Source organism: Symphalangus syndactylus, chromosome 5 (assembly GCF_028878055.3).
Source record: "Symphalangus syndactylus isolate Jambi chromosome 5, NHGRI_mSymSyn1-v2.1_pri, whole genome shotgun sequence".
NCBI lineage: Eukaryota > Metazoa > Chordata > Mammalia > Primates > Hylobatidae > Symphalangus > Symphalangus syndactylus.
Window position 1 is genome coordinate 63,486,866 of NC_072427.2, and position 16,938 is coordinate 63,503,803.

At 42.0% G+C, this 16,938-nt stretch overlaps 1 protein-coding gene across 8 annotated transcripts in view; it reads right to left on the reverse strand.

Moving 5' to 3' along the window:
• The window catches only part of RASGRP1 (RAS guanyl releasing protein 1), a 78,076-nt gene that overhangs the window by 42,197 nt on the left and 18,941 nt on the right, over window positions 1-16,938 (reverse strand). Inside the window, exon 1 of one of the 8 annotated variants that reach the window (XM_055278654.2) lies at window positions 696-2,472. The exons of 6 other annotated variants lie outside the window; for them this stretch is intronic. The gene's annotated coding sequence lies outside the window, so the exon portion shown is untranslated. Of the gene's footprint in view, window positions 1-695; window positions 2,473-16,938 lie in introns of those variants that run through there. One more of the 8 variants, XM_055278655.2, reaches the window with a different exon arrangement.

The following is a 16,938-nucleotide window of genomic DNA, read 5'->3' on the forward strand; positions in this document are numbered from 1 at the left end:
CTTGTTCTATGGGGCCACAAAAGGCAGCACCAGAGCAGATGGATAGAAATTATGGGAAATAGGATTGGGCACAACATGTGGCAGAAAATTCTAACCATTAGCACTGTCTAATGATGGAAGCATTGCCATCAGAGAGATATTTAAAAAGAGCCTGAAGAGCAACACTTAATAAGCATTATTGTAATTAGCATAGCGCAGCTATCATTTATTGAAGCCCTGCTAAATACCAGGAGCTGTGCTAAACACTTTAACCATGTTCTAACTCTCAACAACAAGCATTGTTCACAACTCCAGCTGAGGAAATCAAAGCATAGAGAGATTAGGTAATTTGTTCTAGGTCAAAGGGACAATGGGTGGAGGAGCTGGGACCTGGCCCAAGGTCTGTCTGATTCCAGAGCCCCTTCTCTTTCCACTATACCTGGCTGCATGCTGAATCACCATTTGTCAGGATAAGGAATTCAAGAATAAAGTGGGAGCTGAGCTTTACGAACTCTTCCAGTCCTTATGGCTACAAGTCTAAGAAATCTCACTAAGGTCACAGCCGCTGCACATTTCGTGAAATAGCTTTTGTACTCTGGTGATTTCTGAAAAACTCTGGTGAACTTTGGTTGATTGATACTAATCTTAAAAATTGCCTTTAAGAACTCAGGGTTCTGTGCTTAAGATTCACAATCATATTCACACTTCACTTTTACCTTGGACCGCTTCTTCCACAGAGTTTCAGTGACGTTCCCAAAGTACGGCTTGTTAATCCTCACATGGTCTCTGTGGGAGTGAGTGCTGGCAAATGGTAAGGCTGGCAGAGGATGACTCACTCAGCAAAGGGAGGCAGAGATGTGGTTAGGGAAAGAGCAGACAGAAACACTCTCTCTCTACACCCAGTCCAGAACTCCAAGGTAACTCCTCTCCAGTTCTGGTTCTACTTTTCAATGAGAGAATGGTTCAGTGTAGTCACTTGCCCTCATTCCCACCACCAGCTCTCCCACACATAAGCTCCAGCCTCTATACAACCTCATCAGGGATACGTCCCTTCCTGCCCTCATTCTGTACAGCATGCTCTTCTTCCTTTTTGAGAGGAAGAGGCTCCCTTTGAAAGACAAGATTTTCAAAGTGGGTGGTCAAGGAAGATCTACCTTCCAGGCTGCTAGATTTTATTTTCATATTTTGAGATAATTGTTGCAAGCTGATTTAAATATTTCAAAGAATAATTCCATTTTGTTTTCATCTTTAGGCTTTTTAAAATGCAGGGTGTCATACTAAAAATTCTAATAAGTAAAATGTGCAATGCATAATAAAATGTGCATATTTTTTCATTACCATCTGCTTCTCCTTACACTTACAGGAAAAGACTTCTTTAAAGGGTTGAAGCCTCAGTGGGGTACACAATGTTGATCTTACATACTCTGCCATTTGACTAGGGGAGTAATATACGCTGCTAGAGAAGCATATTAATTAAAGACTCACCCAACCTGCAGACCACTTGCTCAAGAAAACAGAAAAACTAAGTGGATTCTGGAGAGTCATCTGTCTCTGGGCCAACAGCCTATTTTCCACCGTTAGACTCAGTGCTGGCATCCCATAGTTTATGAGATCACAATCAGGGTGGAAAAGGCTAGCCATCTTCTACCTCTTCTTTCTATCCAAATGCATTATTCCCTACTAAAACCATCACAGGTAAGTGGTTGTCTGGCCTCTACTTGGACCCCTCCAATGAGAGGATACGGCTTCCTAACTATTCTATATAGCAACTGTTCATTCTACTTCAAGTAGAAATAGTTTTTGACACCACTAACCAACATTGATAATGACTCTACCCTATGGAAAGCACTGTCCTAGGTACTAAAGGAGATCTGAAGAACTATATGAAAACTGCTGTCATTGCCTGAAATAAGCTGCTTGCCTCTGAGAGAGAAGACCTGCTCCCTGATGACCAGAGTCTCGTGAGAGAAAACTGGCAAAGGGTGGTGATGCAGACCCTGCTCCTTGCTGATAAGAGGTGGGGGCCAGCTTTCCTACAGTGAAGGCTTGTCTGCGGGATGAGATGGAAACGCCTCGCTGCAAGATGAACATGAAACATGAAAATAAATGTCCAGCACCAGGCAGCAACTCCAGAACAGTCACTTCTTCTCCTTTGTTTTGGTTTCCAAGGAAATCTCTTGATGTGTGAAGGGATTTTGAGTGTGCCAGAGACAGATCAGTATATGAAGGATAGGCAAGCTGTCAGCATTGAGGGCCTAACATGAAATCACAGGTGTGCCACAACCAGAGGCCAGAGGGTGGTAATGGGAAAGCTAGGATCAGAAAACCTAGGGGCAAGGTGAGAGCAGAGCCTGTGGTAAGGGTGAGGTTGATAACGGAGGTCAGTATCTCCAGAAACATGGTTAGGCTGGGTCTAGGTTGAACCTAGTAGGTATACACACAGAATTCTAAATTAATAACTATGTGATAAATATTCCAAAGAAATAAAACCTACTTGTCAGCAAGACTATTACATTCATTAAATCCTGTTTGAAGACTGTATAAAAACTGGCAAGCTGAAAATAAGCTCAGTAGTTTGTTTTCTGGTCGTTGTTTGTTTAGTTTTTTAGAGCTGACAGCATCAACTTAGGCAGGAAGTGCATGTGAAGAAACAATGTGGTGATACAAACTTTGAACTTGTATACCTTCTACGACCTGAGCCACTTCATACATATCACCAAGGCCACTTTGGTCTCTGTTAGTCCCCAGCCCCTCAAGACTCAGGGGAGGAGAACAATCAGGAGAAAGCAAGTGATCTGCTAAGGATTAAGTCCCGCTTTGCAGGGAAAGTGAGAATCCATTATGGTTGCCACCAGCAGGATGCTTGTAAGAGTTTAATGAAAAGCTCTCCTGGGAGAGAAGTGAGAGGAACCCTGGTTTGTAGTGTTCATGTATTTGCATGGTGTAAATACTTCCACTATGGCCAGTTTCAAGCTACCAACATGAAGTCACTGAACATGCACCTAGGAAGAGATGCTTGCAGTCAGCTCTCAGGACAGGTGTGGGCCACCTCCAGCATGCACCCACAGCAGCTGCAAGCCTCCTCAAGAGGGCTGGTGCTTGCTGGGCTTCCTTTTGTATTCCTTCCTATCTGGTCTCCTTGCTCCCCAGGTGTTCCTGAACCCATTCCACTCCTTATCTCACTCCTAATCTCATGCCCTCTGGGCCTTGCCCAATGACTGGACAGTTAATCCAGATCAACAAATTCCTCTGCAGGAGACAAGGACTTCAAGGGTGAATCCTCTCAGAGGAATCCACATTGCAACAGCAGTTTCTTGAAGTGGTTGGTGCTCTAAATCAAAAACAAAAATGTTAATATAAGGTGAGAATTTGGGAGAAGGAAAGCTCAGTTCCTTGTAAAGCTTGTCCTGTTCTTCTTTCTGGGATAAGCTGGTATGTCATACCCTGGCCCACGTAGGACAGCCTGCCATATAGTTAGACTAATGTCTATTTCTTGTCATATTACAGTGTCCAGGAATTTACGGAGCTCTGAATATCTTGGTTACAATTGGCTTTTATTTACTTGTAATGGCTGGGGGACACCATAACATGGACAATACACAAGCTTTAAATTAACCCTGACCTGCAATTTCAAACTTTTACAACAGGCCTTTAAGTAGAGTCTTACCAAAGCAGGAGAGGGGCTGGCCAGGCTCATCTCTTTTTCCCACCCAACTGCTGGGGCAGTGATGACAGCTGGTGCCACAACCAAGGCCACAGACACAGAAGAGGGAAAAATCTGGTTAACCCACCCCCAGAAAAAGGCGATTTGTTCTAACTAAGCCTCCCTCAACTCCTGTTGCAGAGAAGCCAATGTGGAAAAGACTTGAAGGAAAAGAACCCGTGCTTCCTCCCTCTATTCTATTGATATTCACTGTCCTGCTGGGGCCAGAGTAGTACACGGGAAGGAGGAGCAGGCCTTTCAAGTTGCACAGCATCTAGGTACACATGAACAGACCTGTACAAAATGGGCACATGCCCACACAAACCATCCCTGAAGCAAGCGAGTGGCTAAAGAACCACACTATTCTCTCTGGGTGAGAATACCTGATAATGATAATGTTACATTTTTGTGGCACTTAGGTTCAACAAACAGCTTCACCTGTGTTGAACATTTGCATTGTACAGCAGCTCAATGCAGCAGCAGGACCATGGGCTCAAATTTAAAAATGAGAAAACTGAGGCAACATGCCTCAGCCATGGTGAGTAGAGGCACCTCCACAAGAAGGCCCTCTCACTCCCAGCCCAAGGCTCTTTCTTTGGCATGTCCTTCTCCTCAGGGCTTAGGAGGTAGGTAGGAACATACTGGGAAGAGCTCTACCATTTTGGCCATCCATGTTACATGGTTAAACCTCTCACCCGCACCTCTACTCTTTCTTCCTCCCCAGGAAGCCCTACACCCCCAACAGACCCACCCAGCCATTCTGACTGGAATTATGGTACATACTTAAAAAATGTCCTTAAAGAGCCTAACCCTTAAACCCACCACTTTTCATGACATCAACACAAGGCAGCTATTATTGGCACCATTTACTCAGAGACTCTGTGAGCCATTGGCCAGGGGGTGAAAATGCCAGGTCCCCTAAGAGCCCACAGTGCCTGCGCTGGCCCATCTCTCCCTCTTCCCACAGCAGAAGCACTCTCTACTGCCTCTGCCAAACCAGACATCAACAGAAACGCTCCTCCCTGGGCATGGCTTTCCTTCCAAAGTGTGAAGCTCTATGTAAAGAATGACCTAGATTTTTTGGATGAGCAATTGAAGTCTATAAATGTCTAACCAAGTGCATGAATTGCCTAAAGTGAGAAAGAGCTTTTAGCTGTATTGTCTCTGCTGAGCAAGACAGCTGGCCTTCCTTGGGGATTGCAATCTCGATCTGGACTTGTCATGTCTGAAGAATCATCAGTCTGAGAAGTCAGGAGGGAAGTTGGTCCTCTTCAGTCCTGGAAATTGGACACAAGTCTGTGGGTGGGGTTTGGGGACTGGGGCTAGGAAATAAACACAAGGGCAGGGAGAGGTACTGAAAGTCCCGGGCAGACCCAGTGAGCTGACTCTGGGACAACGCTATGACTTCAAACTGTAAGAGCATTTGTTGAAGTCAGTGCCAACTGAATATAACCAGTGGCTACTTCTTCTGGGTCCCATCAAACTCTCTAGGAACAATTGAATTATCTGGCTGGGTAGTTATGGTACAGTTAGATTCTTTGATGAGCTGCCATGCACGCAACCCCATGGCTCATAGACATTGACCATTCCCATGCAGCACTATAGGAATGAGCCAGGCAAGGGAAGAAGGAGCAGTGGGGCCCTGTCCTAGCTTCCCAGAGGGACACAGAGAGCTGCCAGCAGCTTGCTGGGAGGAGGGCTGGCAAAGGGCCAGTGGACCCAAACAAAAAGAAATAAACAAACTGGGAGGAAAATCTGGGTTAGGCTCTTACCTTGCTCACTGGAGCATATTTCTATCACGTCATTCTTATCTGTTAAATTCTTGGCCTTTTTTGCATAAATTCAGACATACCCAATAGGCACGAAGAAGCAACTTAGAGAACTTCCCAAATACTTACACAATAAAATAATATAAGGCCCATCTGAGAATTACTGGTTAGCCATGACCTCAGCCTTCCTCAGACAATTTTTCTCAGTGAGTGACTTGGTCCCATCAGACCCACAAGCCTAGATAATAGATAACCTCATTCCAGTGCATGATGGAACTGTGGCAAACAGTGTATGCTGACATAAAATAGAAATCCACTGACTATAGTCTTATTGTAAAATATGCTTTTCACCATAGAAACCGTCCTTTAATTGCTTATAATTCTCTGCATTGAACAGTCTCGTACAAAAAAACATCACATCACCATGTAGGGCAAAAAGTAACTGAACAGTCTTTTGAAATCAGATAGAAATTATTCTGAACGTTTCCTCACCCTTTCTTTGGTTGTGGTTAGGATTAGATGATGTTTGATTAAATACATAAAAATGCTTAGAAAACTGTGAAGCACTATAGCAGTGATGAATTATTCTTATTTCTCTTGCTAGATTTAAGCACTATTTTGTTTTTCTTCTTTGTTCTGGTTCATCCCTGGCTATTCCAGACTGGGACCATGATTTTTTTTGTCCCTTAACTATAACCACTACTCAAGGAGTGGCTGTCCACTGTAGTTCATCACTGTGCCAGCGAGACTGGACTTGGTTTCCCTCAAGCACGGGGTCCTCCTTGGCAGTTAGTTGGTGGCTGTGTTAGTCCATTCTTGCATTGCTATGAAGAAGATATATTTATAAAGAAAAGAAATTTAATTGGTTCAAGGTTCTGCAGGCTGAATAGGAAACATAGCAGCATTTGCTTCTGGGAAGCCCTCAGGAAGCTTACAATCATGGTAGAGGGTGAAAAAGCACGCACATCACATGGTGAAAGGAGGAGCAAGAGGGAGAGGGAGGAAGAGCCACACATCTGGCTGGGTAGTTATGCTACAGTTAGATTCTTTGATGAGCTGCCATGCACACAACCCCATGGCTCATAGACATTGACCATTCCCATGCAGCACTATAGGAATGAGCCAGGCAAGGGAAGAAGGAGCAGTGGGGCCCTGTCCTAGCTTCCCAAAGGGACACAGATCTCATGAGAACTCACTATCATGGGGACAGTACCAAGAGGACGGTACTAAACCATTCATGAGAAACCTACCCCCATGATCTAGGCATCTCCCACCAGGCCCCACCTCCAACATTACATTTCAACATGAGATTTGGGCAGGAACAACATCCAAACTGTATTAGTAGCCTTCTAAGCTTCTTTTCAATCCTAGGTTTTAAGCACATTCCCCCAACCCCAGAACCCTCAAGACAATCTTAGAGTTTACAGAGGTGCTAGAGAGAAGTGTACAGGAGGACCTGGAGAGCCACTCTGAAAGTGAGAACTGTACCGGTGAGTGAGGAATCTCTTACTATCCGAAGGAAAGAAACTGGTCTCTATTCAGTAGTCAAGAGATGAATAGGAATATGCTTCAAGGGGCCGGGCACAGTGGCTCATGCCTGTAATCCCAGCACTTTGGGAGGCTGAGGCAGGCAGATTACCCGAGGTCAGGAGTTCGAGACCAGCCTGGCCAACATGGCAAAACCCTGTCTCTACTAAAAATACAAAAATTAGCTGGGTGTGGTGGTGGGCGCCTGTAATCCCAGCTACTCAGGAGGCTGAGGCATGAGAATAGCTTGAACCTGGGAGGCGGAGGTTGCAGTGAGCCAAGATTGCACCACTGTACTCTAGCCTGGGGGATAGAGCAAGACTCTGTCTCCATAAACAAAATAAAATAAAACAAAAAAGGAATGTGCTTCAGAACATCCTAAGTCCTGAATTGATGTGTGGTATCACTATCCTACAGAAATAGCCAAAATACAACACTGAAACTCACAATGTTGTTACTTATTGGAAGATGGGGGAGACCAGGAGAAATATTTGAGATTGTTGGAAGAAATGCAGCATCTAACCAGAAGAAATGAACTACATTCAAGGTTTAGCCACCCCCAGCTTCTCTTTTTGCTAACATACTTGGAGCACTTCCTGTGTACCAGACACTGTTTCAAGAGAGCCTTTACATATATTAACCCTGTGAGACAGGTGCCATCTGAAAGATGAAGAAACTGAGGCAAGGAAGTAAGGTAATTTGTCCAAGTTTACACAGCTAGTAAGTAGTAGACCTGAGATTCAAACCCAGGCTGCCTGGCTCTGGGATGGCCCTGATTGTTTCTGAGCCTCAATTTGCTCTTTGCAGAATGAGAGCTTGATAATGTCCTACGCCCACCCGTCCCAGCAGAGAGATAATCCAGAGATGGCACTCAAGATAAGATAAAAGTGTTAATATCTTCTGAGGAGAACAAGGTTCTGAACTGAGTTCACACCACAGATGTTTGGTTAACTCGTGGGTCCCAAATAGTTAGGCTGCCTGACAGTTGTCACGTAGGCACATGAAACCCTTACCCTGGTGCTGAAGTACTAATAACCTCTATTTATTAGCATTTTATGAATGACCACTCTCTCCTCACACGTTGCCTCATCTGAGCCTCACAACTCTGAGAGATGGGTATTATTTGCATTATTTTATAGGTGAGGAAACAGAGAGTAAGGTGGTATGACTTGCCTAAAGTCACCCATCTTATGAGTGACAGTGCTGTGACTCGAGTTCTAGTCCTCTGAGGTAAACCCTGCCCTTTCCACCAGATACCACTGCCTTTCACCCTGACAGTTGTAAAGATAAAAAGCACATCCTCTACCTGGGTATTGAGGGTTTCCAGAGCTGGCCTGCATGTTAAATGAGAATATAATAAATGCCACCATATACTGAGCCATCTACCATGTGCCAGGAGTGAACTAGGCCATGTTACAGATATGCTCTCAATATTTACTACAATTCTGCATGATAGATGTTTTCTCTGTTTCACACATGAAGAAACAGAGTCAAGAGAGGTAAAAATATCTAGTCAATGTCCCACAGCTAGGAAGTAGCAAGAAGGGGCTACAAATTATCACCCTGGTTATTTTATCGTTATGTTTTAAAGTTATTAATATCTACCATAGTCCTGCATTGCCTTTTGTTTTTATTTTTTTTTTTTTATTTTTTGAGATAAGGTCTCACTCTGTTGCCCAGGCTGGAGTACAGTGGTATAATCATGGCTCACTGCACACTTGACTTCCTGGGCTCAAGTAACCTTCCCACCTCAGCCTCCTAAGTATCTGGGACTATAGGCACACATCACCATGCCCGGCTAATTCTTTATTATTATTATTATTATATTTTGTAGAGATGAGATCCTGCTGTGTTGCCCAGGCTGGTCTTGAACTCCTGGGCTCAAGCGATCCTCCCACCTCGGCCGCCCAAAGTTCTGGGATTATAGGCATGAGTCACTGTGCCCATCCCTGCATTGCCTTTTAAATGGGAATCCTTCGAGAGTAAGTAAAAAGGTTGTGTCTATTTTCTGTCCGTTCCCTACAGTCTCTAGTTCTCTGCTGTACACACTACACTGGGGCCATTTCCTTCATTTAAATCAAAGCATATAAGAACAAACATTGACTGACTGGCAACTACCGATAAACGCAAAACAGTGACTGGGCACTGAATATGAGGAAAGACTGAAATGCATTTGGAAGAGAGAAGTAGCTAAGGATTTGTATCCCCAGGATCTGGAGACCTGAGGGCATGCGGGAAGGAGATGGTGAGGAAATTAAGACAGTTTTTAAGGAAGTAAAAGGGTAAAAAGAGGAGGCAAGAAACTATAAAGACAAAGCAGGGACTAAGATTTAGACTGTTCCTTTAATCTATGTTAATGTCTCTGGCATTTAACTCCATTTACAGATCGAGGCAGAGCTGCTCCTTGCCATATGGTGACAATCAGATGAGTCTGAGATGCCCAGATATCTTTAAGGATTCTGAATTTTAAGGTCATTGTGCAATAGAACAAGGTGTCCTCAAATGAGGAAAACTTAGGTTAAAATTCAAAAAGCCTTGTTAGGTTTTTGTTTATTTAGCTTTTCCAAAATACATGTACTGAAACACTGATATTTTTCAGGCCTAAAAAGGAGCCATCCTTGAAGGAGCTGATATTCTGAGTTTCCTTAGGACCTAACAGGTTGATTCCAGGATTTCTCAGATTTGCAGTGTCCTGCTCAATTACTCAACAATTCCTTGGTTTGCTCCTGGGAGACTGCTCTGAGCAGAGCAGAGCAGACCATAAGACAATGCCGAGGGCTGGGCAACCAACCCCACACACGGGCACTAGAAATACCACCAGGCAACCCTGATTTACATTTGCATAGCACTTTGTACTTTACATAGTACTTTCACATGCATTATCTCATTTGACCACCACAACAACCTTGTGAGGTGGGTAGGGACTGTATCCACTTTACCGACGAGAAAAGCATAAAGACCGGGCTAATCCCCAGCCTGTCCAGCGGGCGTCTGATTGATGGGACATGTGCCATGCTGGTTAAATATTTTGAAGGCCAGGTGTGGTGACCTGTAATCACAGCACTTTGGGAGGCTGGGGCGAGAGGATGGCCTGAGCTCAGGAGTTTGAGACCAGCCTGGGCAACACAGCAGGACCTCATCTCTACTAAGAATAAAAAGATATTAGCTGGCATGGTGGCTCATGACTATGGTCCCAGCTATCTGGGAGGCTGAGGTAAGAGGATCATTTGAGCCAGCGAAGTCGAGGCTGCAGTGAGCCGTGATTGTGCCACTGCGCTCCAGCCTGGGCAACAGGGCAAGACCCTGTCATTCATTCATATATATATATATATATATATATATACATACACATAAATATTTTGAATGTCACCCCTGGATAAATCACTAACCCATGGATAATAATACCATCAAGTGGCAGAGTTGGCATTCTAGGCTTGGCTTTTCTCATCACAAGACCAGAGTTCTTTGCTCAAAGAGCACTGTGATAGGTACTGTGGGATTGCAGATATAATAAGCACCCTGTCCCAGCCTGAAGAAGCTACAGGCAATACTACAGTACAGGGTACAGTCAGGGCCCAGAGGGAGGTAAACACGGGCAGTTCAGAGGAAGGGGAAAGTCAGATTTGACTGGAAGAAATGGCTAAACCTTCATAAAGATGGTAGGTAGCATTTGAGATGCACCTTGAAGGAAGGGTCAGATTCTGATAGACTAAGATGCAGGTGAGACTTTTCAAGACCTCCTGAGTAGCTTACCAACAAAACTAAGGCTGGGCCTGGGGTGGCAGCTCACCCATTAAGTGCCTGTAATCCCAGCACTCTGGGAGGCCGAGATGGGAGGGTCACTTGAGCCCAGGAGTTCAAGTCTGCAATAAGCTGATACTGTCACTGCAGTCCAGCTTGGGTGACACAGAGGCAGGGCCCTGTCTCAAACAACACACTAAACTAAAAAATAACAACAAAAGCAGAACAAAAACTGGTCTGACTGAAGTGGTGTTTACAACTAATTGATCACAACCAGTTACAGGTTTCTTCTCCACTCCCACTGCTTCATTGACTGGCCTAAACAAAACAACAAACAAAAAGCCACCAACGGAACTCAAAATAGATTCCAAGGCCTTACCTAATAACTACTCCATCAAGAGATCCAGGGATGGAGCACAGAATTTGCATTCTTAAAAAGCTCCCAAGGGATCAGATCAAGTTTGATTAGATTGATTTAGACCACTGAGTTCATCCTTGCCCTGCAGTAGATCTACAAGCTATACTAGATGACCCCAAGAAGACCCCTTCCAATTTCAGAAATCAGCAGTGAAGTCTTTCGCCTGTTCTCAGGGCAACATGCAAGGGAAGTACTTAACACAGCTGATTTGGTGCCTGCCTATATTACAGACTCCTTGGTGGGGCTTGGTTAATTCTAATTTCAAAAGTGTGATCAGAAATCAATCTGGTGTGAGCCAGAGGGTCCCAATAATGGCAATTCATCTGGGCCACAGGGAATTTCCCTTTGTATATTAGCATAAAATGAAGTTCTTGTCAGAGATATATGTATATATATTCCCCAAGTATTTTTCTTCAATTCATTTCTTTAATGGTATCTTTTGATGAGAAGTTTTTGATTTTTATAAAGTCCAATTTGTTAAATATATTATTTATGGTTAGTCCTTTGTGTCCTGTCTAAAAAATACCCTAAGTTTGCAAAAACATTGTCCTAAATTTCCTTCTGGAAGCCTTATCGGTTTAACTTTACATTCAGGTTAACATTATTTACAGTTATGTAATTTGATTCATCTCATTTTTTGTGTATGGTGTGAGAGACAGGTCACAGTTCATTTTTTTCATGACTGTCATTTGTTCCATCACCATTTGTTGAAAGGACACTCCTTTCTTCATTAACCTGCTCTGGTGCCTTTGTTGAGGATCAACTGACCATATATGTAGATTTCTTCCAGAACGTGCTATTCTGCACCACTGATATATTTGTCTATCCTTATATGTATATCACATGGACTTGATTACTATAGCTTTATATTAAGTCTTGAAAACAGGTAGTGTAAATTTTCCACTTTGTTCTTCTTCAAGATTCTGGTTATTCCAGGTCCTTTCATTTCCATTTAAACTCTGGTTACATCATCTGAAACTCTAGTCTTTTTTTTTTTCAGCCTTTTCTCTCTGAGATATTGACCTGTCATTGACTTTACTGATCTCTTTTTCTTTCTTTCTTTCTTTCCTTCCTTTCTTTTTCTTTCCTTCCTTCCTTTCTTTCCTTCCTTCTTTCTTTCTTTCTTTTTTTCTTGCATCCACTATAGTATTAAGCCCATCCAGTTAATTTTTCTTTTTGGTATATTTTATTTTTCAGTTCTAGAATTCCATTTGGTTCCTTTTATTTGTTGCAATTTATCTGCCAAGGTCATCTAACTTTACTTACTTTACTTACATCTATTCATCTTACTTTAAATCCTCCAACATATTTATTTATAATAGCTGCTTTAAATTCTCTATCTACTAATTCCAGCATTTGTGTCATCTCTGAGTTCATTTCTATTGATCTTTTTCTTCTGGTTATGAGTCACATTTTCCTGCTTTTTCTGTCTTATAATTTTTATTACATGCTGGGCACTGTAAGTGCAATATGGATAATTTGAATTATTAATATGTTCCTTTATAGTGGTATTTAATTCATGGGACCTTAAATTAATGCTGTTGAAGCTCAGATTTAGGCTTCATTAGGGTAAGTCAAGATTAGCTCATATTCTAGGGCTAAAGTAGCCCAACTCCTACATTGCAGTCTTTTTCACATCCCACCTGAATGCCCAAAGTATTATGTCTCTCAATTTTGGCTGGTTGGAACTGCATTATTTCCCAGACCATGAGACCTCCTTTAACTCAAAGACCCCCAGGAACTATTAGGGGTCATAGAGTCTCATCATATCCATGCATAGTTTAGTCTTTGGAAATACCTTCTCTCTTGTATGCTACTCCACAAATGCCAGCCATCCCCGAATCCCTGAACACAAACTGTTGTCTCTGTGCTGTGGTTTGAATGTCCCTCCAAAATTTGTTGAAATTTAATATTGTCATTGTAACAGTATTAGGAGGTGAGGCCTTTAAGAGGTGATTGGGTCATGAGGGGTTCACCCTCACGAATGGATTAACTCCATATCTTGGGAGAGGGTTAGTTATCTTGGGAGTTTGGCCCCCTTTGTCTCTGTCTTGCAAGCTCTCTCTCCATGTGATGCCTTCTGCCACGTTATGACATAACGAGATGTGGTCCCTTCATTTTGCACTTCCCAGCCTCCAGAATCGTGAGCCAAATAAATCTCTTTATAAATTACCCAGTCTGGTATTCTGTTGCAACAGCAGAAAATGAACTAAGATACTCTGCAAGGCAAGATGCTGCTCACTGGGCTCCAGTTTCCTGTACCATGATTTGTAAAGTGCTCTCAGGCAGAAAGCCAAGAGGAGTTTTGAGTTAACCTCACATCTTTTTATTTTATCCACAATCACGTCTGTCTTGTTTTCCAAGACCCAAAAATAGTTGCTTCAGATATTTTGTCCAGTTTTATAACTGTTTGTAGCAGGAAAATAATTCTAATATCTAGTATTCCGCTATGGTCAGATATGAAAGTTCTCCTTTTGATGTTTAACTTTTTTTATGGGAAGTCCCAGTTCTTTGGTAGATTTAAATTTGTTTACCCTTTATACGTCCCACTGGAGGTAAATAACTCATACTAGCTCTTCTATGGTTATTACTATTGAGACATACATGTTTACATTATTAAGAAAACAAAGGGGAAAACCCACTTATTTGTCTTTGTTTCAGGTTCTGCCATCTTATATCCTCACAGATGTTATTTCTGTATAATTTTTTTTTGTTGTTTTGTTTTCTTTTTTTTTCTTTAGTTTAATGAGATCCCATTTGTCGATTTTGGCTTTTGTTGCCATTGCTTTTGGTGTTTTAGACATGAAGTCCTTGCCCACGCCTATGTCCTGAATGGTATTGCCTAGGTTTTCTTGTAGGATTTTTAATGGTTTTAGGTCTAACATATAAGTCTTTAATCCATCTTGAATTAATTTTTGTATAAGGTGTAAGGAAGGGATCCAGTTTCAGCTTTCTACATATGGCTAGCCAGTTTTCCCAGCACCATTTATTAAATAGGGAATCCTTTCCCCATTTCTTGTTTTTGTCAGGTTTGTCAAAGATCAGATAGTTGTAGATATGCGGCATCATTTCTGAGGGCTCTGTTCTGTTCTATTGATCTATGTCTCTGTTGTGGTACCAGTACCATGCTGTTTTGGTTACTGTAGCCTTGTAGTATAGTTTAACATCAGGTAGCGTGATGCCTCCAGCTTTGTTCTTTTGGCTTAGGATTGACTTGGCGATGCGGGCTCTTTTTTTGGTTCCATATGAACTTTAAAGTAGTTTTTTCCAATTCTGTGAAGAAAATCATTGGTAGCTTGATGGGGATGGCATTGAATCTATAAATTACCTTGGGCAGTATGGCCATTTTCACGATATTGATTCTTCCAACCCATGAGCACGAATGTTCTTCCATTTGTTTGTATCCTCTTTTATTTCATTGAGCAGTGGTTTGTAGTTCTCCTTGAAGAGGTCCTTCACATCCCTTGTAAGTTGGATTCCTAGGTATTTTATTCTCTTTGAAGCAATTGTGAATGGGAGTTCACTCATGATTTGGCTCTCTGTTTGTCTGTTATTGGTGTACAAGAATGCTTGTGATTTTTGTACATTAATTTTGTATCCTGAGACTTTGCTGAAGTTGCTAATCAGCTTAAGGAGATTTTGGGCTGAGACAATGGGGTTTTCTAGATATACAATCATGTCATCTGCAAACAGGGACAATTTGACCTCCTTTTTTCCTAATTGAATACCCTTTATTTCCTTCTCCTGCCTGATTGCTCTGGCCAGAACTTCCAGCACTATGTTGAATAGGAGCGGTGAGAGAGGGCATCCCTGTCTTGTGCCAGTTTTCAGAGGGAATGCTTCCAGTTTTTGCCCATTCAGTATGATATTGGCTGTGGGTTTGTTGTAGATAGCTCTTATTATTTTGAGATACGTCCCATCAATACCTAATTTATTGAGAGTTTTTAGCATGAAGGGTTGTTGAATTTTGTCAAAGGCCTTTTCTGCATCTATTGAGATAATCATGTGGTTTTTGTCTTTGGTTCTGTTTATATGCTGGATTACATTTATTGATTTGCGTATGTTGAACCAGCCTTGCATCCCAGGGATGAAGCCCACTTGATCATGGTGGATAAGCTTTTTGATGTGCTGCTGGATTCGGTTTGCCAGTATTTTATTGAGGATTTTTGCATCAATGTTCATCAAGGATATTGGTCTGAAATTCTCTTTTTTGGTTATGTCTCTGCCAGGCTTTGGTATCAGGACGATGCTGGCTTCGTAAAATGTGTTAGGGAGGATTCCCTCTTTTTCTATCGATTGGAATAGTTTCAGAAGGAATGGTACCAGTTCCTCCTTGTACCTCTGGTAGAATTCAGCTGTGAATCCATCAGGTCCTGGACTCTTTTTGGTTGGTAAGCTATTGATTATTGCCACAATTTCAGAACCTGTTATTGGTCTATTCAGAGATTCAACTTCTTCCTGGTTTAGTCTTGGGAGGGTGTATTTGTCGAGGAATTTATCCATTTCTTCTAGATTTTCTAGTTTATTTGCATAGAGGTGTTTGTAGTATTCTCTGATGGTAGATTGTATTTCTGTGGGATCGGTGGTGATATCCCCTTTTTCGTTTTTTATTGCATCTATTTGATTCTTCTCTCTTTTCTTCTTGATTAGTCTTGCTAGTGGTCCATCAATTTTGTTGATCTTTTCAAAAAACCAGCTCCTGGATTCATTAATTTTTTGAAGGGTTTTTTGTGTCTCTATTTCCTTCAGTTCTGCTCTGATTTTAGTTATTTCTAGCCTTCTGCTAGCTTTTGAATGTGTTTGCTCTTGCTTTTCTAGTTCTTTTAATTGTGATGTTAAGGTGTCAATTTTGGATCTTTCCTGCTTTCTTTTGTGGGCATTTAGTGCTATAAATTTCCCTCTACACACTGCTTTGAACGTGTCCCAGAGATTCTGGTATGTTGTGTCTTTGTTCTCGTTGGTTTCAAAGAACATCTTTATTTCTGCCTTCATTTCATTATGTACCCAATAGTCATTCAGGAGCAGGTTGTTCAGTTTCCATGTAGTTGAGCGGTTTTGAGTGAGTTTCTTAATCCTGAGTTCTAGTTTGATTGCACTGTGGTCTGAGAGACAGTTTGTTATAATTTCTGTTCTTTTACATTTGCTGAGGAGAGCTTTACTTCCAACTATTTATCTCCTCTGCACTCTCTCTAGCCTTTCCATTCCCATCTTAAAATCCAGAAACTAAACTCGAATCTAATAGCATGCTGCACCCTAGTGTTTGGTCAGATCTTGGTCATGACAGATACTGCTTCGTATGCCCAGCACAATAGCCTTCCTTTAGGAAATGCTCCTTCCCCAGATTCCGTCATGTGGTTTTAGAGAGAAATGCTGGACTATTAAATGACTCCAACCCTGTGGCCACAGTTAATTCATTCAAGCAGTAGCCACCTGGCCAAGTCTGAACTAAAGTTCTTCCCTGACAGTTTTTTTTTTTTTTTTTTCACTGAACTTGAGGAAAAAAAAATATTAAATCTCTAATGGTAAGAGATGCATGATTTACAGCTGTTAGTGCCATGTAGAAAACAAATCTTCAGTGAAAGAAAATGATGAACTGACAAGCAGAGAGAAGCAAGTCAGACAGAGAAGAGACACATACATACACAGAACATATGCAAGACTCCTAAAAGTATTATAGTCCCTAATTTCAGGCACTCCTAAGGCCTGCAGGCATCCTGAACTCTTCCTGTGTTTTAGATATATGAAATACTCCATATTATTTCTAATAAATTCCCAAAGATAGTTCTGGTTGGATTTCCATC